General features: G+C 41.6%; 1 non-coding gene and 2 pseudogenes across 1 annotated transcript; 1 reads left to right on the top strand and 2 right to left on the bottom strand.

The window, feature by feature from the left end:
• Positions 1-26,400, top strand: part of LOC105309706 — a 93,646-nt pseudogene that overhangs the window by 3,286 nt on the left and 63,960 nt on the right.
• Positions 3,965-4,086, bottom strand: LOC111734156 (annotated as a pseudogene).
• LOC111734154 lies at positions 20,860-20,978 on the bottom strand. The gene has a single exon (XR_002778339.1). It is a non-coding gene; the product is annotated as a 5S ribosomal RNA (ribosomal RNA).

Below are 26,400 nucleotides of genomic sequence, written 5' to 3'. Positions count from 1 at the left end.
CTCCTCAGAGGCTCACCCCTGGGACTTGAGTAGGCAGGTCTCCCTTCCAGGGCTCCTCACCCACACCTATGATCCCACAGGGCAATGAGGGAGGAGAAAGAAAACTAATAGGAAGGATAGCTTCTTAGAGTCTCCTAAGGATAAGAGTCTTGGCCTCATGGCCTTCCAGCCCAGACCACCATTGCTAGAGGGCTGTATTCCAGCTTCCTTCATATATAGCTGCAGAGAGGTCACCTGTAGGCCAGCCACAGATGCTCTCTGGGTCATCCCACATGGTAAATTCTTTCCACACCTGTTTATTGACAACTACTATCTGCCTGGGACAGTTCTAAGTCTCTGGGAATAAAAGCAAACACAAGAGACAAAAATCTCTGCATTCTAGAAGGGAGGACAACAAGAAACAATAAATGCAGCAAAGAAGTAAATTGCAGTAAGTGTTAGGGATATATGCCATGAAAACATTGAAAAGGGGGGCAAAATAAGGAAGAAGCTGTGGTCGACATACAGATGTCTCCTAAAGAAAACCCTAAGTTCAGTATTCTCTTGAAGAATAGGACTCTCTGGCAGCCCCTGGGCTTGAATCTTAACTGGCAAGTGCAGGCAGGGGCCACAGCTGTGGTACCCTTCATTAGCCACAGTCCCTAGCATCCCTTAATGCCTCCCAAGGGCCGCCTCAATCATTTATGCTTTCTGCCTGTTTGTGTGGATGTTAACCTGGGATAGGAGTATACATACATTCTCATCCTTCAGCATTTTCAAGTTTGGGGCAGGGCTGCTCAAACTTTAATGTGTTTCAATCACCTGGGGATCTTGTGAAAAGGAAGGTTCTAATTCAGTAGATCAGGGGCAGTCCCTGAGATCTTCTATTTTTGATGAGCTCTTAGGTGGTGCTGATGCTGCTTGTCCATGGACCACATTTGAGCAGCAAGGGTTTCATTGACTGAATCCATTGACTTGAATATACCCACAAACATTTACTTTGGACCAATTTAAAAAACCCATCTTATCTTCTGGAGAATACAAACAGTCCAGGCTGGTCCTTGTACTGTGAGCATTTACTGCTAACTGCATGCTACTTCAGAGAACTCCATCAGTTATAGATACTGTGAGCTCACCCCAGGGGCTTCCGCCCTGTCTGCACATTGGAATAACCTTGGAGAGTTTCTAAAAATACCTGTCCCCAGACAATTAAATTCAATGGCTTCACCAGAATGGTTCTAAATACTTCATGGGTGATAGCACTGTATGTATGGTCAGGGTCAGAAGTCAGAAAGGTGTCTGCAGCACATGAGATGAGGCATCAGAAAACATTGTGGAACAAGTGATATGGTGCATTTCCTGTGGATTGTGTTGAATGAGAAAATGATAAGACTAGAGTTGGACAAAAGGGCCCAAGATCAAGGGAGGATGAAACAGGGTGGAGGATTTGAATGAAGTGATTCAAAAAAAACCCCCCACAGAGCCTCTTGAAGTATACTTTGCTTTTGCAGTGACCGGTGCCAGTGCTTGAGCAGGTGGGAAGAACTGCAGGGATGCAGAGGCTACTGAAACTTGCAAGGTGGACATTTTGAGACAGAAAGGACTGGAACAGTTGGCAGGGGTGCATCAAGAAGGACTCGAGTCCTGGGAATATGCTTCATTTGTGAATTCTAAACAGGACTGGATTCGTGTTTTAGAAAAACTGTGTTGTGTGGAAGGGGGAGGGCGGGTCAGAGGCTGGAGTCAGGAAAACCAAGTCAGGAGGTTCTTGGCTTTTGGTAAAAGGCAAGAGCATGTCCAGGATCAGGGGCTTGCTGTGGGGAGTTAAGGTGGGACTTAAAGGGTGGGGAGAGCCCCGAGAAGGCCCAGAGTTCTCCAATGCTCCCAGCCTCACTGGCTGATTGCACTGGACCATAATGTGGTCCCAGGTAAATCTGAGAAGAGGATGGCAAGGAAGGTCAGCTGCCTTTCACTAAAATGATTCTCGTGCTCAACCTTATTTCTTAAAGGCTTGGAGCCTAACTCTCATTGCCACCATTCATGACATCATTCAGCGGAGGGAGGATATTTGTAAATTTTCCTGAATGTCTCAATGTTTACTAAGACGAAGGTGAGAAGATCACAAGCTGTCACTGCCACTTTTGTGTTGCCTGCTTGCGTTGTGGGAGAATGCCAAAGAGAATAAAATTGATGACATTTTGCCTAGAGATCTGCTTTGGTATGTAAATATGTCTGTTCTTTCAGATTAGACATCTATGGGCTTTTATTTCTTCTGTACAATCGAATTGGTTTGATTTCCTGTTTCAAGAACCATGTTTTTTTCACTTGATCCCCACACATGTAGCACACTCTGGTGCTTATAAGAGGGAAACAAATGCTAGAAGGCAGATAGTAACTATAGATAGCCAGCACTAGAGTTCTTAGGGAGGGACCTTTTTTATGTAGAAAAATGCCTTTCTGAAGTGTTCTAGAAGGACAAGAGTCGTGGTATGCAAGGAGATAAGAAAATAAAGTTACACCATTGTGCTAAGAAATGAACTGAAATTTGGGAGAGCTGAGAAGAAAGGGGAGAGAATGGGAAGGAGGGAGGATTAGGGTCCATGGAAAAGGGAGCCAACAAGAAATTCTTGGTGATGTGGTTGTTGCAGGACTCTTAATTATTCTTATTAATTACGCTAGGCTAGGGTGTTGCTATCCAACTGAAGCTTACATTGCTGTCATTTAAACTGCCCTAAAGATTTGAGAAAATCCATGTTCTCAGTGTCTCATGTGGGTGGTCTTTGGCATATAGGGAAGTGGATTAAGGAAAAGGATGAAGGTTCGTCTCCAAGTCATGAGGAGATGAGGGAAGACACAGGACACAGAGGGATGAGTGAGAACAGAGTCAATGGGGAGTCATAAATAGTCATGAAAATAGAAACCCTGAGGTACCTGTAGAAATCTTGGGGAGAGTATTGGACAGGCCACAGGTTGAAGGATGATGACGTGACCCAATCCTACTGAGTTCCTGAGGCCAGAGGCAATGTAGACATTTGTAGGATTTACCACATCCACATACCCACCAGGGTAAGGTAGCCACATGTTAGGACACATGACTAAACTCAGCTCTCAGATCATTTCTGTAGTAGTCAGATCTTCTTTTGGTTTTAAGAGACAGAAACTCAACCCAAACTGACATAAGAAGAGGGAAAAGTAACTTATCGGTTCATTCATTTAAAAAACTAGGAGTAGTTTCAAGAATGGCCGACTAAAGGGCTTGTGGGTCAACAGCGAAACTGACAGTTAACAGTAAATATGTTTAGGTGTTAGATCATAGAATCAAGAGAGATAAGTATAGGCTTTAACTAAATGTTTCAATTGCTTTGGTTGTCACGTAGCTTATAGTCAAAGACTAAGAAAGGATATTAGTCATGTTCTGAAGCAAGTTCCAGGAGAAATGTTTAAAAGTATACTTTGCTTGAGATAATAGAAAAATATAGCTAATTATATACAATAGCTTGAACAATGGTGATAGTCACAAGATGTCTAATTTCCACTTTTTTGCTTTAAAGATACCGTCACTGATGCACAATCATGAAATATTTTGCAGAATCTTGGTTCTTCAACCCAACAGCCCTTGTTCTCACAATATAATTTTGTGTTGCTGATGTACTGTTTCTTTGTCAAGCAGGAAAATATATTTATGTTTTGCAGAAGGAATAAATGCCTTTAAGAAAATTGAGACTAGCTGCTGCCACCCAGAAGTCTGGTTGCACAAAATGTTATCTGTAACTGAAGAAACACAGACTCTCTGATACTCCCCTCAATCTCCTACTCCCCGGCTACATTAAAACTTCCTACTTTTGCTTTTTGAGAAGACAAATTTGAGAGATCTTGCTCTCCAGTCCTCTCGCTTTGTGTGTAGTAGGTGTGGTGAAGTGCCGGAACAGAGTTACATGCAAAGCAATATAACTAGAAGGGTCGGTTCTGACTTTTTTTTTTTTTAAGCCTACAGCACCTGGTCTTCCTAGGTGGTCTTCTCCCATCCAAGTACTAACCAGGCCTGACCCTGCTTAGCTTCCGAGATCAGACGAGATTGGGCATGTTCAGGGTGGCATGGCTGTAGACCCAGTCCTCTCACTTTGGCCAAATTGAATAAACCTTCCTCTGTCTCCAAGCACTGGTGTCTCACTACCTGGACACATGGACCTGAATTTTGGGAGGTGATTCAGTAACAATGGCACTCCAGGTTTCTCTAGTTCTTGGTGTCAGGTTTCTTTGCTGTTAGCTGTATTCTTAGGCAGATGCCCCCCTGGTGGCCGCAAGACTGAAACGCAGAATTCTGAAGTGTGTGTGTGTGAAATTAAACAAAGAAAATGAAAGAAAAAAATATGGCTGAATAATGCCAACAGAAACTTGCTGGCAGGGTGTAGCAGTTTCTATAAGCAGGGATAAGGGTTACTGTGAACCTTTGCCTTGGGAGATAGATCCCTTTTTAAAAGTGAAGAGGAAAAGTTGCAGTAGAGTTGAGGCAAGAGGAAAAGTAAGTGGGCAGAGGACCTCTGGGTTAGAGTAGAGCTTCTCTAAGACGAAATCCATTCTTGGTCTAAGCCTTGTGTGGGTCTTGCCTTCATCTTCCCAGTCTCCCTTGCAGCTAGGGTGACCATGTGATCTGCTCTGGCCAAAGAGAAGTGAGGGTTTTGCTTGGAGGATTTCAGGCAAAACTTTTGCTGTCCTCAAAAAGGGCTATGGAGACTAAAGTCAGTGCTTACCCTTCTTCTGCCCTCCTCCCTTTGAGCCCTGTAGCTGTGGCAGCCATCTTTTGATCCTACTTTTTTCTTCCTTGGACAAAAACATGCTTTGGAGCCCCAGCTTGGGAAAGAGTTTAGCTCTCCCTAAACCACATGGATTAAGAATATATATTTTTAATTGTAAAAGTAATACATACTCAACGTAAAAATTAAAATACCCAGATATGTATAATAAAAGGTGAAATTTCCTCAGCCCTACTTCTTCCTCCAATCCAAATTTTGAAGAGGTAACCCCAGTTAACAGTTTTGGAAGAAGACCCATGACTTTTTCCAGGGGTCTATCTGCCATGCTGAAACTTTTCCTGATGAATTCTGTGATCTGCATCTATGTGAACACACAGGTCAGTCTCATTCTTTCAGGTGGCTCCAGAGTAGGTCCTTGGTGGGCTCTCTCAGAATTTATTTAGTTATTCCTCTGTGAATGGAAGTCAAGGGGGTCAACTAATATTACTTTTAGTCTCACTGCCTTGTTTTCCCTAGATAAAAAGAAGGCATTGTCATTGTCTTTATCAATTGACATTTAGTGAGTGGCCACTGTATACAGAACACTGTGCTCTGTTGGGGGACATGGAACACAACCATGTGTTGTGTTCTGAGGGCTTGGTTGGGTCAGTATGTCAAAAGATAAGGTCACACCTGAGTACAAAATGAAGAAGTTTGAGAGGAGGGAGTGAGAACAGGGGGTGGTTGGCTGGGTTGGTCCTCACATGAAGGAGAAGTTATTGGAGCTGATTCTGGAAGTTTGGGTAAGTGGCGGGGAGGGTGCCTAGACTGGGTAGCAGGGTGGCCAAAGATGCAGAGGCAAGGAGGATGAGCACACCTGGTTCTCCAGACAGTCCCCAAGGAAGCATTGTTCTTCTCAACAAAGGTAAAATTAAGGCGCCAGAACTCACTTTCCGGCTTTTCTCAGAGCTCAAAGACTAATACCTGCTTCTGTGGTAGTATTTTTTTTCTTTCTCTCACTCTCACTTTTTTTTTTTTTTAAATAAAAATAACTGTGAAGGGTTCAATATGCCTTTCTTTAATGACATCTCAGCACTTAGGTCTCAGCAGTGCATTGGTGGCAAAGAATGTCTACTATCATTGAGGCTGCTTGCCTTTATTTGAAGTGTCTGGCTGAGCTATCTCCTTGTGACATACTTCTTTCAGAGCAAATTATTCATGCCCTATGGCCCCCACTGCTACCCCAGCCCCCCGCTCATTCATCCTGCAGGTGTGAAGACAGGCCTGGCCTTTGTGTTTTCAGAGTGTGTCCCCCTCCCTCTGTTCTCTCTTGGATCCCCTCCAGGCCTGTCAAGGTTTTCCTCGCTCTGGACTGTGCGGACTGTGCATCGTGAGGGTTGATGTCTCCTGTCATCCAGGCGAGGACTGCACAGTCCCCATGCCGCCTCTAATCTCCCCCTCCACAAAGGGCAGCCTTGTCACTCAGGGGAATGGCTTGTCCATCCCACTTTGTATAGGAGGAAGCAGGGCTAGCAGAGTGCCCACAGCTTTCCAACCGACAGGCTGCTGGGGGAGGGACAGGTGGGCGGAGGGCCTGGGCAGAGAGAGGGAATGAGGAACCATCTTGGGCTACCAGAGTCAAGGAGCCAAGCTTATGTTGGAAGAATTGTGATGGCACTGTGCACTCCAGCCCTGCTAGTTAACGGATAGTATGTGTTTGGTGGGGGGTCTGGGTGATGGTCTCAGGGTCATAGTAGGAAAAGAAAATGACCTACAGAGGTAGGGTTGGTGGCTCCATTCTCCACCAGACTTCCCACTCTTCTCCTGCTTTCCGGATGGACAGTGATGAAGATATGGCTGAGGGGGGCAGGAATGCAGCGAGTTGACTGGGACTCGCTGGGTGCTGGGCCAGCTAGTGTGCATTTTTCTCCTCAATTTCCTCATCTGTCCAAAGGGGAGTACAACCAATGTCACCATAAAAAATAATAATAAATAAATAAAACTGTGGTTTCACAGCTAAACAAACAAACAACAACAACAACAAAACAAAGGGGAGCATAGTGCGGCAGCACTAGCATACAGTAAGTGCTCATTGTTACTGTTGGACAGTGGCACAGAGCAGAGGCAGAAAGCAGGGCCTGTTGGCAGGCTTTCTCTGCCCTACCTAGTATTTAGGAATTTATTGTTCAAGTTACTAATGTGGAAAATGTGGAGATCCCACATGGAAATCTGGCCATACAGGGCCTACTTTACTTCAAGGTAACAACAGGCTGGAGTTGAATGGCACATGTCCTCTGGAGGTGGCACAGATGCCCCCCGCTCTCCTCAGCCCCACTGCTCCCTGTCGTTGTAGGGAGTTCTGGACCGAGAACAGACCCACCACTTTGATCTAGGACTCATGTAGCCTCTCTGAGCCTCAGTTTCTTCATCTGTGAAATGGGACTCACACCTTTATCAAATGAAAACAAAAAGAGTGCGTGTATGTCATCTAATTGCGCCGAGCACAGAGAGTAGATCCTCAGCGAAAAGGAAAGTGCCGTTACTGAGGTTTGGTTGTCATTGTTTGTTCTGGGATTAGTGTGGTGTGCATCCCACAGGGCTTGATTCCTCCGACCCCTGTGGGTGGCTCAGAGAGCAGTGCAGCACTGAGACAGGCCAGTCCTTGGGCTCTCAGAGCATCCCCTGCGGCCCACAGGGGAACATGGCAGAGGCGCAGCCAGAGTGGCTCTGAAGGGGACTGTGTCTGTGAAGAGGGAGACCCTTCTGAAAACACCCTGTGCCCGGAAGCTGGCCTCTCAGAGGGGAAAACAGGTGCTGGGCACCAACTCTGAGCCCCTCACTGTAAATTAATCCACTCGAGCAATTGGGAACAGAAAGTGCTTCCTGTTCTGGCTGGGGACAATGGACAATAAATGCAGCCAGACCTCTGGGCTTTGGCCCCTGACCTCGGAGGCTTCAAGAAGAATTTCCTAACATACACACACCTGTGGTGTGTTGAGTGCTGGGCATTGTTCTAAGCTTGGAGCTGAGCTGGGCCTTTTTCTCTCAGAAGCCTCCACCTTGTTCTGGAATTGAGCCCAAGGAGCCTTCACCCTTCCCCCGAGACACATATTTCCTGGGGAAGCAGACCCCTACATGACACATGTTGAATGAGCTTCCTTCGGTTCAGTTTCATTTAATGCACATTCACAAGCCCCTACTATGCACAGAACCTGTACACTTCTTAGTGCATCACCAAAAGGCTTTTCCTAAAAGCTGTTGTTTAACAATGAGCAGAGCACTACTGCATGCACATGCTGTGAGGCAGGCACCCAAGTGATATGCACATACGTTCAAATATTCCTGTCTTACTGGAGGAGCTTAAAAATGGGTATCATCTGCTATCACCAGCAAGTAAGGACAATTAGGAAAGTCATTAATTTCAATAATTTCCAACCCCAAAGATAACCATTATGTAAGCAAGATTGGCTTGAATCATTTTCTTGGGCCAACTAAAGCTCTGATGGAGGCTGGCTCTGGCTCCTTGAGTGAAAGGCCATGAGAGTCTCAGGCTCGAGGGACAAGAGGCTCCTTTTAACTTCTGAGACTGATAACCAGGGCCACGTAGTTTGACTGGAATACACAATTCACTTTGGAAATACAGGCATGAGAACATTCACTGGCCACGGAGTTCATAGTCATTCTGCCTTGCTTGAGCATGTTTACATTTTGTCTTCTAGAGAATAATGGACTAGTGCATTCTTAGAGAAGAGAAAAGGAGAGGGCTTGTGTCCAACCGGAGGGGAGACAGAGGATCCATTCTGAAAGACTTTGGGTTGGAATTGGCCTGAGAAACTCTTTGTATGTGTGACTGTTCCATTTTTTCTGCAGAAAATCTGAACTGCTTATAAGGCCAAAGGACCTGCCTGGAGCCCCAGGACAAGGTGGCGAGCAAGTAATCTCCTTGTCCTGGGTCAGCCCTGCAGCTGTCCAGCTCCTGGTTGAGCAAGTGATCTGAGACAAATATGTTCCGAAAATTCTTTCTCAAAAAAAGCTTTTATTTGTGGAAACTGGGATAGCCTCTAGAGTGTGGCTTGTGGAAGTGCTGAGGCTGGGTAGAGGTGGATGAAGCTGTGGGCTCTTTTTCTTTCTCTGGGTGGTGACCCCACAGCCAGGCTTCTCCCACTCTCGGCCCTCTGGGGAGGCCCCATGTTAAGGGCCAGTCTTTCCTGTCCCCTCCCTCTGACCATTAATGAACCTCTCTCTCTCTCTTTTTCCTTTCCAATGATTGGGCCATTGGAATCAAAGAGGCCCTCCGGTGACTCAGGCGTTTCCCATTGCCCTATTCCAGCATCCTCTACTCTTAGCCCTGAGAGTTTTTCACGTCCTATTTGGAACTGATAGGAAACCCTTTCATTGTTTCACTACATGGATATTAGCACTGATGAAGGAAGCGTGCCATCAGATAATAGGCTGCTGCAGCAAGCTGGCTTCCAACATGTGTGCGCTCAGAGTCAATGTGTCCCCACCTGCCAGTGACCCCCCAGACTCCAGCCACTGAGGCACCCTCAGCCAGGATGTACAGGAGCTCTGAGCAGCGGGGGGCTCTGCCAGCTAAGAGATACAGGGGTTGAGGCTGACTCTGGCCCCTGTCCTCACTGCCCCCCGCCCCTACTACCGTTTAAACAGGTCTCCTTCTCTCCTATATATAGAGAAATGACAGCATTGGGAATGGAAACCGCTGTGTCTCCAGTGCCCACAATGGGCCAGAACTCTGCTCAGCCACCTGCAGACATTTCCTCACCTCTCTCTGAACACTGGTTTCCAGCTGGGCTCCTTGAAGCCCTACGGTCCTGGAGATATTCCCAGAGAACTCTGTGCAGTTTCCTTTTGATCTATCTTCCATACCAACTTTCTGTGTAAGACTATTTGAACGAAGCATCTGCTGCTAAAAAATTGTTGGAAGAATCATTGCCTGATAACAACTTTCTAAGGTAAATATTTTATTTTGTAATTAGATATTTGTGGGTCGTTTGACTAAAGACTGACTCTCCCACTGGACTGTCAGCCTGTGATAAAGCCTGTGTCTATCATGTTCATGGCAGTCTCTGCGCTGCCATGTTCATGGCAGTCTCTTAGTAGAAGGCTTAACCTAGAAGGTGCTCGATAAAAATCTCCTGAACAAATGAATGGCTGTCACCCTCCTCCTTCTCAGGCTCAGAGAGGGTAAGTGATTTTCTCAAAACACAGCAGGATTCGAACCCCAGGTGACCTATACTTCTCTTCCTGGGAGAGGTTGCAGTTCTGGGGATGGGGATGAGGATGGTAGGGGCAAAAAGGACAGGGATTCCCCACAGCACTATTTTGATTCCTGGTGAGAAGGAATTTCCCCTTGATAACTTCTGTCTCCTTTTTCAGAGCTAAAATGACAAGCCATGTTCGCATCCCTGGTTAAAGGTGCTCCCCCTCCAGGAAACATGCATTTGGACAGAGCAATCTATTCAGGAGCTGTTCCAAAGGAAAGGGCCACTCAGCTCTCACCTCTCTGCTAGTACCAATGGGGCCAGCCTCTTCTGGCTCTTGAATTCTAACCACAGCTACATTTTGAACATTTAGTATGTGCTAGGCCCCATGCTAGGTACCTAATGTACATTATGGCCAGTCTTCAGAATGAGCCCTACATAACATAAGTATTTCTGTGCCTGGCTCAAAGGTAAGACCCAGAGAGGCTGGATGATCTGCTCAAAGTCACACAGACCCAGTGATTGCAAACCTGGGCCCTTCCGGGCCTCTAAGCCACCCAGCTTTGATATCTCTATAAGCTGGGCATTCAGAAGGGCTTGGGGAGCTTGTAAAAAATCACAGATTCCAGACCTTACCCTTGATAATTCTGATTCAATGGGCACATAGACTGGGCATTCAGAAGGGCTTGGGGAGCTTGTGAAAAAACACAGATTCCAGACCTTACTCTGATAATTATGATTCAGTGGGCACAGGGCAGGGCCCAGGAATCTTTATTTTGACAGTTGTCCAGGTGATTGCGATGCACAAGCAGGTTTATTGGCTCTCTTGGCTTAGGCATGGAGAGTTGCTTTTCCTCCAAAGTCTGGCTGAGATAATGATGCTGATGGGAAAGCAATCTATTCTCTAGTCCTAAAAATTCTACCCAGAAGGATGAGCCCTAGGGCCCAGGCTATCTTACCCTGAGGTAAACCAAGAAATCCCATGTGTGGTTATTTTTAATGAAAAAAGTTTGACCCATTCTCAGTGTTGACTTTAGCTTAATTTTATTTATTTATGTTAACATAGTGAAATACACATAATATAGAATTTACCATTTTAACCATTTTTAGGTGTTCAGTTCAGTGACATTAAGTACATTCACATTATTGTGCAACCATCACCACCATCTTCAGAACTTTTTCATCTTCCCAAACTGAAACTCTATGCCCATTAAACACTAACTCGCCATCTCTCATCCCCTAGCTCCTGACAACCACCATTCTACTTTCTGTCTCTATGAATTTGACTACTCTAAGTACCTCATGTAAGTGGAATCATACAGTATTTGTCCCATTACAACTGGCTTATTTCACTTAGCATAATGTCTTCAAGCTTCATCCATGTTGCCACATTTGTCAGAATTTCCTTTTTAAGGCTCAATAATATTCAGTAGTACATATAGACCACATTTTGTTTATCATTCATCCTATGATGGACACTTGGGTTGCTTCACCTTTTGGTTATTTTGTGACTTAAGCTTTAGCATTATATAAATTTGTATACACCCAAAATTAAACATCTGAATTATCTACCTCTACAACAATAAAACTGTCACCCTTCAGGATGATCTGAACTCCAGTGTTGCCCTGGTAACACTAAGGATTCTCAGTTCTTTTCACCAATGCAGAAAATAATTCTAGCTCAGTGAGATTTATGAGATGTAAGATTTATTAAAGGCATGTTTTGAGGTAGAAATGGGTCACGCCTAAACTGGTTATAACCATGTGAAATCAAAAGTATGCTCCAAGTGAGGGGTTGGTTACAGAGAAGAAGGCTGTAACCTCGTGTAAGTGGGGAGGTCTGTATTATATTAGGGCTATGATGGGAGGTTACAAAGATGTTCCCCAGGTGATTGGCGTGTGAGATCATTCTGATTCACATTTGGCTGTTATATAACTCCCTGCCTACTGTGCATGCGGTTACCCAGAATTCAGTCTGTTATAGACTCATGAACTTCTGGTCATAGGCATGATATTATAATAATGGTATAACGAGGCTGAAGTGAAGAGAGGGTCAGAGCAGTGCTTACTGCACATGCGTCTATGGCTGAGTTAAACCGGCTATAGGTTGTGGTCCTCCCATCCTTTGTCTCAGGATGCAGGAGTGATTTTTAATTACAAAATGAGTGTTCTTTGGGCAGTCTTTGGGTTGTCTTTGGGCTTGGCCTTCACCCCTTTGTTCCCCCATCACTGAATCTGTCTAACTACCCAACAAAACCAAAACAAATGTATAAATTAAATATAGTCAAAATGATAAGATTAATGAAATATAAATGAACGACATTACTTACATCAGTGCATGATACTGTCTTACTGAAACCTGGTTAAACAGGAAAAGGGTGCTTGTGGCCTTCACACAGGCTACGTGGAATCTGGCATTATTTTTTTTCCACTGTGATGAAACAATTTTCCTCCATTGTTCTCTATTTGAACTATTGCAAAGTCTTAGTTTTTATATCATGCACAAATGTTGTTTCCCTTTCTCTTGTCACAAGTGCATCCTTTACATGTTATTCTCATCTCTGTTTCTTCCTTAATATTCAATGGCCATTAAAGTTGCACCCAATGGCTATTAGGCAATGACAGGCCTGAATGCTGGTACTGGAATTTTGTTATAAGGTAGCTATGCAAATTATTAAGAAAAATGACTTTCCAAGTTTAAAAGCTCTTGGCGAACTAGCACAGTCTGAAGACTATGTCTATGGGTTCTAGTTTGAGAAACACCAGTCTAGCCTCTTTTTCAGGCTGCTTCTATCTGCCTTTGATATTAGTTGTTACTTGAAGTTACTACCTTATCTCCCAGGTTATCAGCAGGCTTCCAGGCTGTCCTAGATCACCGAAGCCAGCCTCCTATCTTATTTCAAAATCCTGGGTCTTTCTGAGACCTCTGTTTAGTTCTTGCTTCTTTACTTTTAATTGTTAGTTCATTGCTGAGCAGAGATGCTGGGCAAGATCAAAGAAACCCACCTCCTTAGATCATAGGTTCTGCCCAATGCCTTGGGCACTTGGACTGCTCCTTTCCCCATCTTTTTCTCCTAGGCACAGACCTTGTAGAATTTCGATTATTTTTAATGATACAAGTCACCATTTATTGAGCACCTACTATGTGCCACAGGCTTTTCTAGGTTCTTGACACATATTGTCTCTTTGAATCATCACTGCCACCCAGGAAGAACTGTGGTGTTCCAACTTTTCACATGGGACCCTCATAGATGTCAAACAGTTTGTCCAGGGCCACACATGCAGAAAGTGTCAAAGCTAGGCCTGGCTGACTCTTCTGGAACTCCACATCATCTCCGCCATTGTGGGCGATTATTTGGGCAAAAAAAATTCTTGGGTCATCACTGTCTGGCTCTATCAGTAAGAGAAAACTGGCTTGGAGCCAGTTCTCAGAAATGGTTGCCCCAGGATGGAAAGTTAGCTGTATTCTTCCAGACTGGTGCTTCTCAAGCAGCTGGCATTGACAATGAAAAAATATCTTTTTCCCGATATCTCTAAGTTTAGTATCTGCAACTATGGTATAACTCATAGTTTAGTATCTGCAACTATGGTATAACCCATAAGTTTGTTCTTTTTCACTCTAAATGCCTGGTGGCCCATCAGGGTGTAATGGGTAAGCCAAATGTTGAGAGGTTTCTTGGGGGCACCCACGGCCATTTATAATATCGTTTATATGAAAAAGCAGTTTCATCCAAACAACAGCCTTACAAAAGAATTTTAGGAACACTATTAGTTCATAAATTGGGAACTTTCTGTTTTTGCTAGGGTGGGCACAACAGTTAGTTTAGAACACTAAATGAAATAATACATACAAAAGTCTGTAGCACAGTGATTAGTGCAATGTACCCCCTCAAAAAATAGTCACCATTATATTATTATTATTATTGTCATCATTATTTCATGTGAAGGCAACATCTGTGTGGCACAGGATGGTGAGACTGGGACCAGTGTTGCAGGTGGTACATTTCTCCTGAAATAAAGGCTTCCTGATCCATCAGGACTGTTAAAAAATGAGACATTAAGAGTGTTCAAGCAGAGGTGAGCTATCGAAGAAGTCGATGTACAGGACAAAGGAAGGCTTGGGCCACAGGACCTTTGAAGTTCCACTCAAATATCAGGTCTAGGTTCCCTCACTCCCTTGGCAAACCCTGGGTTCAGTCATACCGACTCTCCACAACAGCTGGGACACACCTCTGCTTTGTTCTACAAAATGCTTCATGGCGCCTCAGTCAGCAGAGCAAAGACTTTGGAGACAGCAAGTTCTGAGTTTGAATCCTGGCTTTGCCCTTGGTCAAGAGTATAACCCTAGGCAAGGTATTTACATTTACCATACCTGTCAAATGGAACTAATAATGCTGATCAGCTGAGGTTGCTGAGAGAATGAAATGGGATAAAATATGCAAAGTACCTAATTTGGAACAAGACTCCAGTTGCATCACTTGTTGGCTGGGAAAGTCATAGTCTCTCTGCGTGTCAGTATCTGAACTCTGAGTGTCAGTATCTTCAACTCTGAAATAGGGATAGGATACCTAGCACAAAGCCATGGTATTAAACCTTCCCATGTGCCATTAAACCTTTCTCGATTTTGCTTTTTCTGCTAACAACAGCTAACATTTACTGAGCACTTACTATGTGCCAGGCATGGTTCTAGGTGATTTACATATAATAACTCATATTATTCTCATCACAGCCCTATGTATGGGCAATATATTATCTCTATAGTACAGAAGAGAAAAGAGATGCTTGGAGAGGTAAAGCAACTTTCCCTGAGTTACACAACTAGTTAAATGGCAGAGCTAGGGTTTGAATCTGGGTCTGCTTGACTGAAAAGATCTTGCTCAAGAGAAAAATCAATCTGTAGACTTGCAGATTGGTTGGTTGGCCAGGTGCCTGATGTCCCTCCGTATCGTTTTTGCAGGCAGCACTAGGATTTCAGACCACAGTCTGGCTGGGAGTGGAAGGCACTAGCTGGCCCAAAAAGAGTTTGAAATCTTCCTTTTGCCCTTGCCAGCACCATACTTTACATCTTTTCAGACCCTAAGAAGTTTGTTCCCCAGTTTTGACACCCACAGCTCAGGGTACTAGATCCCTGGACTTGTGCAAAATGGTATGACCAAGAGTCAACACAAAGAGTGTCAGGAAGTCAAGGGGCAGCAGCTCTACCCTGGCCCATCTTCCAATGGCTATAACTTTATGCAAGGTGGTTGAGCTCTCTGAATTTCCCTTTCCTCCTTTTTTAACATGAAGTGATTTCTCAATAGCAATTCCAACACAAAATTTCTGATTGTTAGGACAAGAACTAGAAATCTTATTTTTATTGATGGCAAAGTGGATTAGAACAATAGTCAAGAAGAGAGGACTTGAATGAGGCAGAATGTAAGGCAGTAGCTAAAATATTGACAAAGATTTCTCCTGAGATCTTAGGGTTCTATTCACAAATAAATTGTTCCCTTTAGTGAGAACTAAGGGGTGAGGATAGTGGGCAATTGGGCTGAGTTTGGGCCTATGGTGTATGGAAGAGGAGGTGCTCGCCAGGGGTAGGGCTGGGTCTTTCTTCCTCAACAAATCTCCAGAATCTGTTTTTTATGTCATTCCTTTCCTGTCATATTTTGAAGCAGAGGCTTGACATCATTGTTTTCCATTTAGGTACATTGCCTGCAATTAGGACACGCTGTCACCAAATGAAAGTGCAGTTTACATCTTGCCTACATGCCTAGCAGATTTAATGGTAGCTATGGTTTGCTGGAATTTGTGTGTGTGGAAACAGAATTCTTCAGTTGCGTTTGGCTAGTAGTTGCCAACTCTGTTCTTCATACTGTCTGCCTTTAAAAGTCCTTAATAGCAAACTCTTTCCCTCAAATTTTCATTAATGGGGCTATTACATCATGAAAGAGAACTCTTTGATAATTAAAATAAAGTACTCTTTCTTCTGTGGAATAGGAAGCCATGGTTTTTTTCCTTTTAAAATAAAGTAAGAGTTTTGATTTTTGTAAGGATGACTAAGTGATTTATGCCAAACTTTCCACTGAAGACAATTAAAAAATGCTTGACAAGCTCTTTTCTTCCCTGGCTCCTTGAGGGCTGCCTACCATCATAACTAAAACTGTAACTGTACAGACCAGGAAGTTCATGAGCAATAGACAACTTCAAAGAAAACAAATGGTCCTCAACATCCTTTGCCCAGGAAAGGCAACAGTGCCTAAGATAAAAATTTGTGAAAAACTAGCCAAACTGTACAAAATGGCACCAGATGTGATCTTTTTATTTAGATTCAGAACCCATTTTGATGGAGGCAAGACAATTGGCTTTGGCATGATTTATGATTCCTTGGATTATGCAATGAAAAATGAACCCAAACATACACTTTCAAGAAATGGCCTGTATGAGAAAAAAAAGATTTCAGGAAAACAGCAAAAGGAAACAAGAAATATTGAAGAGACTTTTTTAAAAAGAAGGGGAAAAATAAAAAAAACCCATAAATATGATTAATAAAATGGCAATAACTACATGCCTATCAATAATCACTTTAAATATAAGTGGATTAAATGCTCCAATCAAAAGATAGGGAAGCTGAATGGATAAGAAAACAAAACTCATACATATGCTATCTACAATCGACCTCGTTCAGATTGAAAGACACACGCAGACTGAAAGTAAAGGGATGGAAAAGATATTTCATGAAAATGGACATAAAAAAAAGCTAGGGTAGCAATACTTATATCACACAAAATAGGCTTTAAAACAAAGGCCATAATAAGCGACAAAGAAGGTCATTACATAATGATAAAGGGATCAATCCAACAAGGATATAACCCTTGTAAACATTTACACACCCAACACAAGAGCACCTAAATATATAAAGCAAATATTGACCGACATTAAGGGAAATCAGCAGTAACACAGTCACAGTAGGGGACTTTAACACCCCCATTGACACCAATGGACAGATGTTTCAGACATAAAATCAACAAGAAAACAGTGGCCTTAAGTGACACACTAGACCGAATGGATTTCATTGTTATTCTTGGAACATTTCGGCTCAAAGCAGCAGAATGTTCATTCTTTTCAAGTGCACGTGGAACATTTTCCAAGATAGACTACATGTTAGGCCACAAAACAAGTCTCAATAAATTTAAGAAGATTGAGATCATATCAAGCGTCTTCTCCGACCACAGTGGTATAAAATTAGAAATCAATTACAAGAAAAAACTGAAAACCACACAAACACGTAGAGGCTAAATAACATGCTACTAAACAATGAATGGGTTAACAATGAGATCAAGGAAGACATCGAAAGATACCTTGAGACGAATGAAAATGAAAATACGACTCAAAATCTATGGGACACAGTGAAAGCAGTCCTAAGAGGGATATTCATAGCATACAGGCCTACCTCAAGAAACAAGAAAAATCTCAAATAAACAATCTAACCTTACACCTAAAAGAGCTAGAAAAAGAAGAGCAAACAAAGCCTAAAGTTAGTAGAATGAAAGAATTAATAAAGATCAGAGCAGAAATAAACAAAATAGAGTCTAAAAAAACAATACAAACGATTAATGGAACCAAGAACTGGTTCGTTGAAAAGATAAGCAAAATTAATAAATTTTTAACCAGACTCATCAAGAAAAAAAGAGAGAGGACCCAAATAAATAAAATCAGAAAGGAAAGAGGAGGAATGACAACTGACCCCACAGAAATACAAAGGGTTATAAAGAAAATACTGTGAGCAATTGTATGCCAACGTATTGGACAATCTGGATGAAATGAATACCTGCCTATAAACATTTTCCAAGACTGAGTCAAGAATAAACAGAAAATCTGAACCGACCGATTACTACTAACAAAAATCGAATCAGTGATCAAAAAACTCCCTACAAACAGAAGTCCTGGAACACGTGGCTTCACAGGTGAATTTTACCAAACAGTCAAGGAAGAATTAACATTTATTCTTCAAAAACGATTCCAAAAAATTGAGGAGGAAGGAAGGTTCCCAAGCTCATTTTATGAGGCCGGCATTATCCTGATTTTGAAACCAAAGACGTTACGAAGTAAGAAAATTATAGGCCTATTTCCCTGATGACTATAGATGCAAAAATTCTCAACAAAATATGGGCAAACCAAATTCAGCAATACGTTAAAAATACCCATACACCATGATCAAGTGGGACTTATTCCAAGGATGCAAGGCTGGTTCAATATCCACAAATCAAATAAAGTGATATACCACATTAACAAACTGAAAGATAAATTATATCCTCATATCAATAGATGCATAAAAGGTGTTTGACAAAATCCAGCATCCATTTACGATAAAAACTCTCGGCAAAGTGGGAATAGAGGAAATATACCTCAACAAATAAAGGCCATATATGACAAACCCGCAGCTAACATCATACTCAATAGGAAAAACTAAAAGTGTTTTTCTTAAGATCAGACAAGGATGTCCACTTTCACCACTTTTATTTAACATACTACTGCAGGTCCTAGCCACAGCAGTCAGACAAGAAGGAGAAATAAAAGGCATCCAAATTGGAAAGGAAGAAGTAAAACTGTCATTATTTGAAGATGACATGATACTATATAGAGAGAGCCCTAAAGATTCCATCAAAGAATTGTAAGAACTGGTAAATGAATTCAGTAAAGTAGCAGGAGACAAAATTAGTATTCAGAAAATGGTTGCATTTTTATACACCAATGATAAGCTATCGGAAAGAGATATTAAGAAAACAATTACATTTATAATTGCATCAAGAATAATCAAATATCTAGGAATAACTTTAACAAGGAGTTAAAAGACCTGTACTCAGAAAATTATAAGTCACTGAAGAAAGAAAATGAAGAGCATATACCATGCTCACAGATAGGAAGAATTAACATCATTAAAATGTCCATACCATCCAAAGCAATCTATAGATTCAATGCAATCTCTATTAAATACCAATGGCATTTTCCACAGAACTGGAACAAATAATCCTAAAATATATATATGGAGCCACAAAAGATCCCAAATAGCCATAGCAATCTTGAGAAAGAAGAATGAAGTTGGAGGTATCGCAATATCTGATATCAAACTATACTACAAGGCTAAAAGGCAATCAAAATAGTATGGCATTGCCATAAAAACAGACGCAGAGATCAATGGAACAGAATAGAGATCCCAGAAATAAATCTGTGCCTTTATGATCAGTTAATCTATGACGAAGGAGGCAAAAATATACAATGGGGGTAAAGAGAGTCTAGTCAATAAATGGTGTTGGGAAAACTGGACAGATACACACACACAAAAAGAAACGAGACCACCTACTTACACCATATTTAAGAATGAACTAAAAAATGGACTAAAGGCTTAAATGTAAGACTCAAAACCATAGAACTCCAAGAAGAAAACATAGGCAATAAACTCTCTTGATATTGCTCTTAGTAATATTTTTTTCTAATATGCTACCTCGGGCAAAAGAAACAAAAGAAAATAAAACAATTGGGACTACATCAAACTAAAAAGATTTTGCACAGCAAGGAAACCATCAACAAAAGGAAAAGACGACCTACTGAATGGGAGAAGATATTTGCCAATGATGTATTCAATAAGGGGTTAATATCTAGAATTTATAAAGAACTCCTGCAACTTAACACACACACACAAAAACTAACAATCCAATTAAAAATGGTCAGACGACTTGAATAGACATTTCTCCAAAGAGGACATACAGGTGGCCAATAGACATATGAAGAGACATTCAATGTCACTAATCATCAGAGAAATGCAAATTATAATCACGATGAGAGATCACCTCATACCTGTCAGAATAGCCATCATCAATGAATCAATAAATAAGTGTTAGCAAGGAAGGGAATCCTCATGCATTGTTGATGAGATTGCAAATTAATGCTGCCGCTATGGAAAAAGTATGGAGTTCCTCAAAAAATTAAAAATAGAACTACAATATGACCTAACAATTCCACTTTTAGGTATTTATCCAAAGAAACCCAAAACATTAATTCTAGAAGATATATGCTATGGTGTAGGAAATGCAGTTAGCATTAATATGTTGGCTAGGTGGAGGGCCAGGGTAGGGAGAGAGCAATTAGGGGGATTGTTTTATGAACTATATAGATGTCTAACCAATGTACTGTATACCTGAAACTAATTAAAATAAATAAATTTGAAAAAAATGAAGAAATATGCACTCCTATATTCACTGCAGTATTATTTATAATAGCCAAGATATGGAAGCAACCTACATGCCCATCAATAGATAATTGAATAAAGAAATTGTGGCACTTATATACAATGGAATATTACTCATCCATGAAAAAGAATAAAGTCTTGCCATTTGCAACAGCATGGATGGTATTATACTAAGTGACATAAGTCAGACAGAGAAAGACAAATACTATATGATCTGACTTATGTGTGGAATCTAAAGAACAAAATAAACAAACAAAACAAACAGACTCATAGATGCAGGAAACATGCTCATGGTTGCCAGATGGAAGGGGATTTGGGGAGGTGGGTGGAAAGGGCAAAGGGATCAAGTACAAATTGGTAGTTACAAAATAGTCATAAAGATGTAAAGCATAAGGAATATCATCAATAATATGGTAATAACTATGTATAGTGGCAGGTGGGTATTAGACTATTCGGGGAGATCACTTCATAAATTATATAAATGTCTAACCACTATGCTGTATACCTGAAACTAATATAAAGTAATAATGATTGTCAACTGTAATTGAAAAATCAAATAGGAGGCGGAAGAGGTCAAGGGGATAAGAGGTTTATTTTTATTTATTTATTTATTTTTAGACAAGGCAGCCCTTGGTTGACCTCACAGATTGCAAGGACCTTGTCAGTTTACAATCCCTTATTTTTTTAATTTTTTTTACGCCTACAGCACCTGGTCTTCCCAGGTGGTCTCCCATCCAAGTACTAACCAGGCCTGACCCTGCTTAGCTTTTGAGATCAGACAGGATCAGGCTTATTCAGGGTGGCATGGCTGTAGACATGAGGCTTAAATTTCTAGGTATGAAAAAATAAGTGTGAGGATGCAGTGTAGGGAACATAGCATAGGGAACATAGTCAATAATATTGTGATAGTGTTGTACAGTGTCAGGTGGTTGTTGGTCTTATCATAGTGATCACTTCTTTAGGTATATAAATGTTGAATAACTATTATGTATACCTGGAACTAATATAATATTGTATGTTAGCTATATTTTAATAAAAATCTTTTAAAAAATAAAAGCTGGACAAAACTAAACAAAGCAAAATGACTGCTTGAAGTCATTGGAGAGCTAACAACATTGTGAATGACTGGGCCTGGATTCAGTATAAACATTCCAAAGGTGAGTTCAGTATTTGGGACCACTCTTCCCTGAGGTTGTTGCTAATTTCAGAAGAGGTTGCTCAGAGCTGAGCAGTGTTTTGATAGTTTGGGGGCCTAATGGAGAAAAGTTGGTGGGAGCTGGTATACTGCTTGTGATTTAGTATCCTGAAGCAGTATAACCTGAGAGTAAGGGTGAACTGGCAGTAGACATAGACCAGCCTTGGCAGGAACTTGACCTAATGGACATGTGTAGTACACTGGACACAGCAACTACTTTAGAATACACATTCTTTTCAAGCATGCATTGGAAATTTGTCCATTTCTCCTTGTCTGTTTTCTGCTGTCTGTTGTTTTGCTGTGCGAAAACTTTTAATTAGAAACAACAGACAACAGAAAAGAGACAAGGAGAAATAGACAAATCCGCAATTATAAAGAGGGATACTAATACGCTCTCACCTCTCTCAGTAACTTATAGAACAAGCAGAAAGAAAAATCGGCAAGGATATAGAAGATTCAAATAATATGATAAGTGAACTTGACCTAACGGACATGTGTAGTACATTGGACACAGCAACTACTTTAGAATACACGTTCATTTCAAGCATGCATTGGAAATTTACCAAAAATTAACTTGTACCGGAAAGCAAGTCTCAAAAAGTTTCAAAAAATTGAAATAATACAGGTTATGTTCTCTGGTCACAATATGATTAAGCTAGAAATAATTATTTAAAAGATAACTAAAAAGCCCTTTAAAAAATGAAATGTTATGCATTTATTTTGTAGATACTTAAATAATTGAAAATTTATTAATGTTATGTAGCTTGCTGTCAAGCTAGCATCTTTTTGAGTACTTTCTCTCCCTCAGTCTCTCAATTTAAAAAAGAAATTAAAAGAAATACCCTAAGGGTCAAAGAAGAAAACATGGCAATTAAAAATATATTTGAATAAATATTTAAAAATACTGCATATAAAAATGTGTGGAATGCAGTTAAAGCCATACTTAGAGGGAAAATTATAGCATTAATACATATATTAGAAAAAAAGAAAGTTTGAAAATAAATGAGCTAAGCAGTTGGTTTAGCTGCTTAGTTGGTCTCTTGCTCGGTTTCTGACGTGCATTGGGAGAGCCTGACTTTACAAACTGGTAAGTGAAGTCATGCTATTTTTGCATTTTGCCTGAATCAGGTTTAACATTTTTGTGGGGCAAAATGTTAAATACATCTCCACAAAAGTTTTCACCTAATCTAACATGTCAACAGCATTTAATATCGTCGATCACTTGTTCATTCTTCTAATTCTTTCTTGTAACTCTTCAGTTGGTTTCCAGGCAGTGAGCAGGAGCCAGCTTATATCAGCTTGCAGAGCTGGTTGTGTGCCAACAACCTGTTCAGTGACATTACATTTGTAGCTTGAAATGGACCATGAAAGTTGGAAAACAATACAAATCAGTGAATCTATCTCTCATCGATGTCTGTCTGTCTATTTATCATCTCTGTCTATCTATCTATCTATCTATCTATCTATCTATCTATCTATCTATCTATCTATCTATCATCTATCTATCCATCATCTAACTACCATCTATCATCTATATCATCCATCTATCATCTATCCACCAACCATTGATCATTTATTTATCCATCTACCTACCTTCTTCAGCAAGCACATTTACTAGTTCTGGCAAACCACTGTAACACCACTCTCTCCTGCTTCTCCTCTCCTTCACTGGCTGCTCTGAATCAGTGTCTAATGCTGGTTGCTCTCTGGAATGCTAACCTTCAGAGTGACCCCATGACTCAGCCCTTAAACCTTGTCTTCTCCATCTACTTATTCCCTTGGTGATATCACTCGGTCTCATGTCTTTAAACACCATCTACACACTGATGACTTCCAAACAGATTATCTGCAGCCCTAATTTCTCCCCTGACTCCAGACTCATATATCTCAATGCTGACTCCACACTTTTGGACAGGTTAAATTTGCAGTGTCCATTTAGACACCCAGGCGGATGTGGGGTGACTGGCCTGGACAATGCGAAGGAGGAATTACTTGCAACTGGGATAGGAAATCTGAGAAAAAAGTAGTTTGGGAAAATAGGAGTGAGAAGTGGCTGCCATCCAGAGCTGTTAAAATATGCTGAGAAAGAATTGAGGTTTAAGTACATTATTTAAAGTTAAATGTGTGGGACAAGTACCTCGGCGGGTATGGGAAAGGGTTTTAGGTGATAAATGCTTTCTTTTAAAATACTTTCATTTTAAAAAGCAAATCAATCAAAATGAAAATAGTGAGTAAATAAATACACGGATACTAGACAAATAAAACAAAATTGTGAAGGTGGTATGAGAATGAGGAAACAAACATTAAAACTGGGAGGATGTGGGGTGGTTGAAGCTAGCTAAAATCAATATCCATTCCCAACCCTCTGTTCCCCTGGGACTTTTCACTTGGAGGCTGGAAAGCCAAATACTTCTGCAGACTTCACCATAGCCAGAAGTAGCAGGGGACTCAGTTTTCATCTATGAAATGTTAGCAGATAACTGCTGGAGGTAGCTTTGAGGAAAGGCTTTCTTTTCTGATAAAAAGAGATGAACTCACCTGGTCCAATCCCTCCTCTTTACTCTCTCTTTGCCTTGAATATGGATCTAATGGCTGGAGCTATAGCAGTCATCTTGTGACCACGAGGAAAGAGAATCAATTGTAGACATTTCAGTCCAGGCATGCTTCAGCTGCTGAACATCATTTTGGATTTCTCATTATGTGAGAAAAAATATCCTTATTTGTTTAAGTAATTGAGAAAGTTGTGCATGTGTGTGTGTGTGACAGAACACAATCTTAACTGTACCCTAGTCTATCATAAATTTAGCTACCATGATGATCTTCCTAATACATAGGCATGATTCTGTCCCTCTTCTGCTTGAAATCCTTCCCTTGGGAGATATCATTTTTTCACTATCAAACTAGCAAGGATGAAAAAAATTGAGCATACTCCATGCTTATAAATGGTACAGGGAAACAATGCTCAGCATTCAGAGTGGGTTATACTATACATTGGTACAACACTTTTGGGAGAATAACAGGCAACAGCTCTCCAAGCTAAAGATGCTCATAATCTTGTTGCCAGCAATTCCACAGAGCTAACAGAGCACCCATTCCCCACACACTGGCCCAGGCCTAGGGATACACCTCACACTGGCTGGTGAAGCTGGGCAAGGGGAAGCTGTGGGGCCTGTCTACAACGTAATGCCCATATTATTGTGAGTGGTGGCCCTGGGTTTCCACCCAGCTGGACTGGGCTGTAGCTGGGCCTTGCCTGATGGTAATAAAGAACATGGCGACTTTGCTAGCCTGCCACAGTCCAGCAGCAGGAAACATTCCAAGAGCACCTGTTTCCTGAGGACCCTGTCAGGAGCTCCCGGGCACCATCTGGGTGCTGCCCCACATGTTGTTTGCCTTAGGAGTTTATAAAAACAATTCAACTTTGACTAATTGCTCTTTAATTTTTTCAGGCACATCCCAGTCTCGCCCCTACCCCACTCCCTCTTTCCTCCCAGCTCTTCTTAGAAGTTCTCTAGGCTGCCACACATACATGCATAACACATTCACACAGTCACACACTTAGCTATACACGCAGTCACCCTCACCCCACTCCCAAGGAAACACTCACACACACTCACACATCCACCACACACTCATATATCCACACGCACATACACATACACATACACATTTACATTTACACACTCACTCACATTTGTGTTCATGCACATATACACTCACCATACATACACTTACACACAATGCACTCACACATATACCATACATTCACACATACATAAACTCATGCATATACATACTCACATACCACACACTCACACACCTCACACTTACACATACACAAATTCTCACACACAATGCACTCACATATATGCCACATACATACATCACACGCTCATACATACACATTCACAATGCATGCACACATGCACTCACTCATACACTCACCTGTACTCCCACACCTACTCACACACCACACACATACACATGTACACTTACACACTCTCACCACATTCTCACGCACACATAGTCACATACCACACAGTAACACACCACACACATTCACATATAGACACATTCACATCTCCACTCTTACAGTCTCACATGCATGTATACATATACACACAGACACTGTAACAAGTTACATACACTCAACACACATACTCACACATGCACATCTGCACACACTCACACACACTCATTCACATATATTCACACACACAACCCCTTACACAGTTCTGAAGAACAACCTACTCTCTTCTTAGAGGTGAGGACCTTATTCTTTTGAGTTTGGCAGGGAAAGGGTCAGCTTAAGGCATTAGTGGTCCTAAGAATGTGACGTATGTAGCAGTGTTTATGAACACAGACCCTGGTGTCAGAATGCCAGGGCCGAATCCTAGTTCTGCAACTTGTTCATCTTCCATGCTTTAGTTTCCTCTCTTGCTAAAGAGTGAGAATGCTGCTGCTGCCAGCACTTTCATATAGGAGAAGTGCTTAGAACAGAGCCTAGCACAGGGTAAGTATTATACGTGTTTGTTTAAAAAAAAAATTCCAATAAATCAAAGTAACATCAAACTCAATACTGAAATTAACATGATTTTCCTCCAGATTTTTCTGATTGTGTAATTCTGAATCAGTTCCCTGAAGTCAAATGTTTCGCCTCTCATGATGTCTGCTTTACTGCACCTACTTGGGAAACTGAGGCCTCTTATAAAGCAGAGGAGGCTGAAGCACAGAGAGGTTAAGTCTCATTCCTGACATCACACAGCCTGCTGGAGACTGGGGCAGGTCTGTAGAGTTTCCATTGTGAATAGTCCAAGGAATGCCCCCTAGCACAGTGCCCAGCAGGTTGTCTTGTGGGGGTGCGACTGTGGCAGTGGATGGGGGTACTTCGTGAGGAGAAGTAGGATGAGTGGTCTCTATTGTGGACAGAGGGCATGACCACAGGAGAATGGGGTGACCTCAGTGAAGCTCATCAGCTACAGTCAACACAGCCTGTGCAGCTAGCTAGACCAGGCTCAGTTTCTAGGTGGCTCCAGAGCAGGG

The sequence above is a fragment of the Pteropus vampyrus genome, unplaced genomic scaffold, assembly GCF_000151845.1.
Source record: "Pteropus vampyrus isolate Shadow unplaced genomic scaffold, Pvam_2.0 Scaffold818, whole genome shotgun sequence".
Lineage (NCBI taxonomy): Eukaryota > Metazoa > Chordata > Mammalia > Chiroptera > Pteropodidae > Pteropus > Pteropus vampyrus.
Note: the sequence above shows the minus strand (reverse complement) of the source record. Positions and strands in the feature narration are given on the sequence as shown.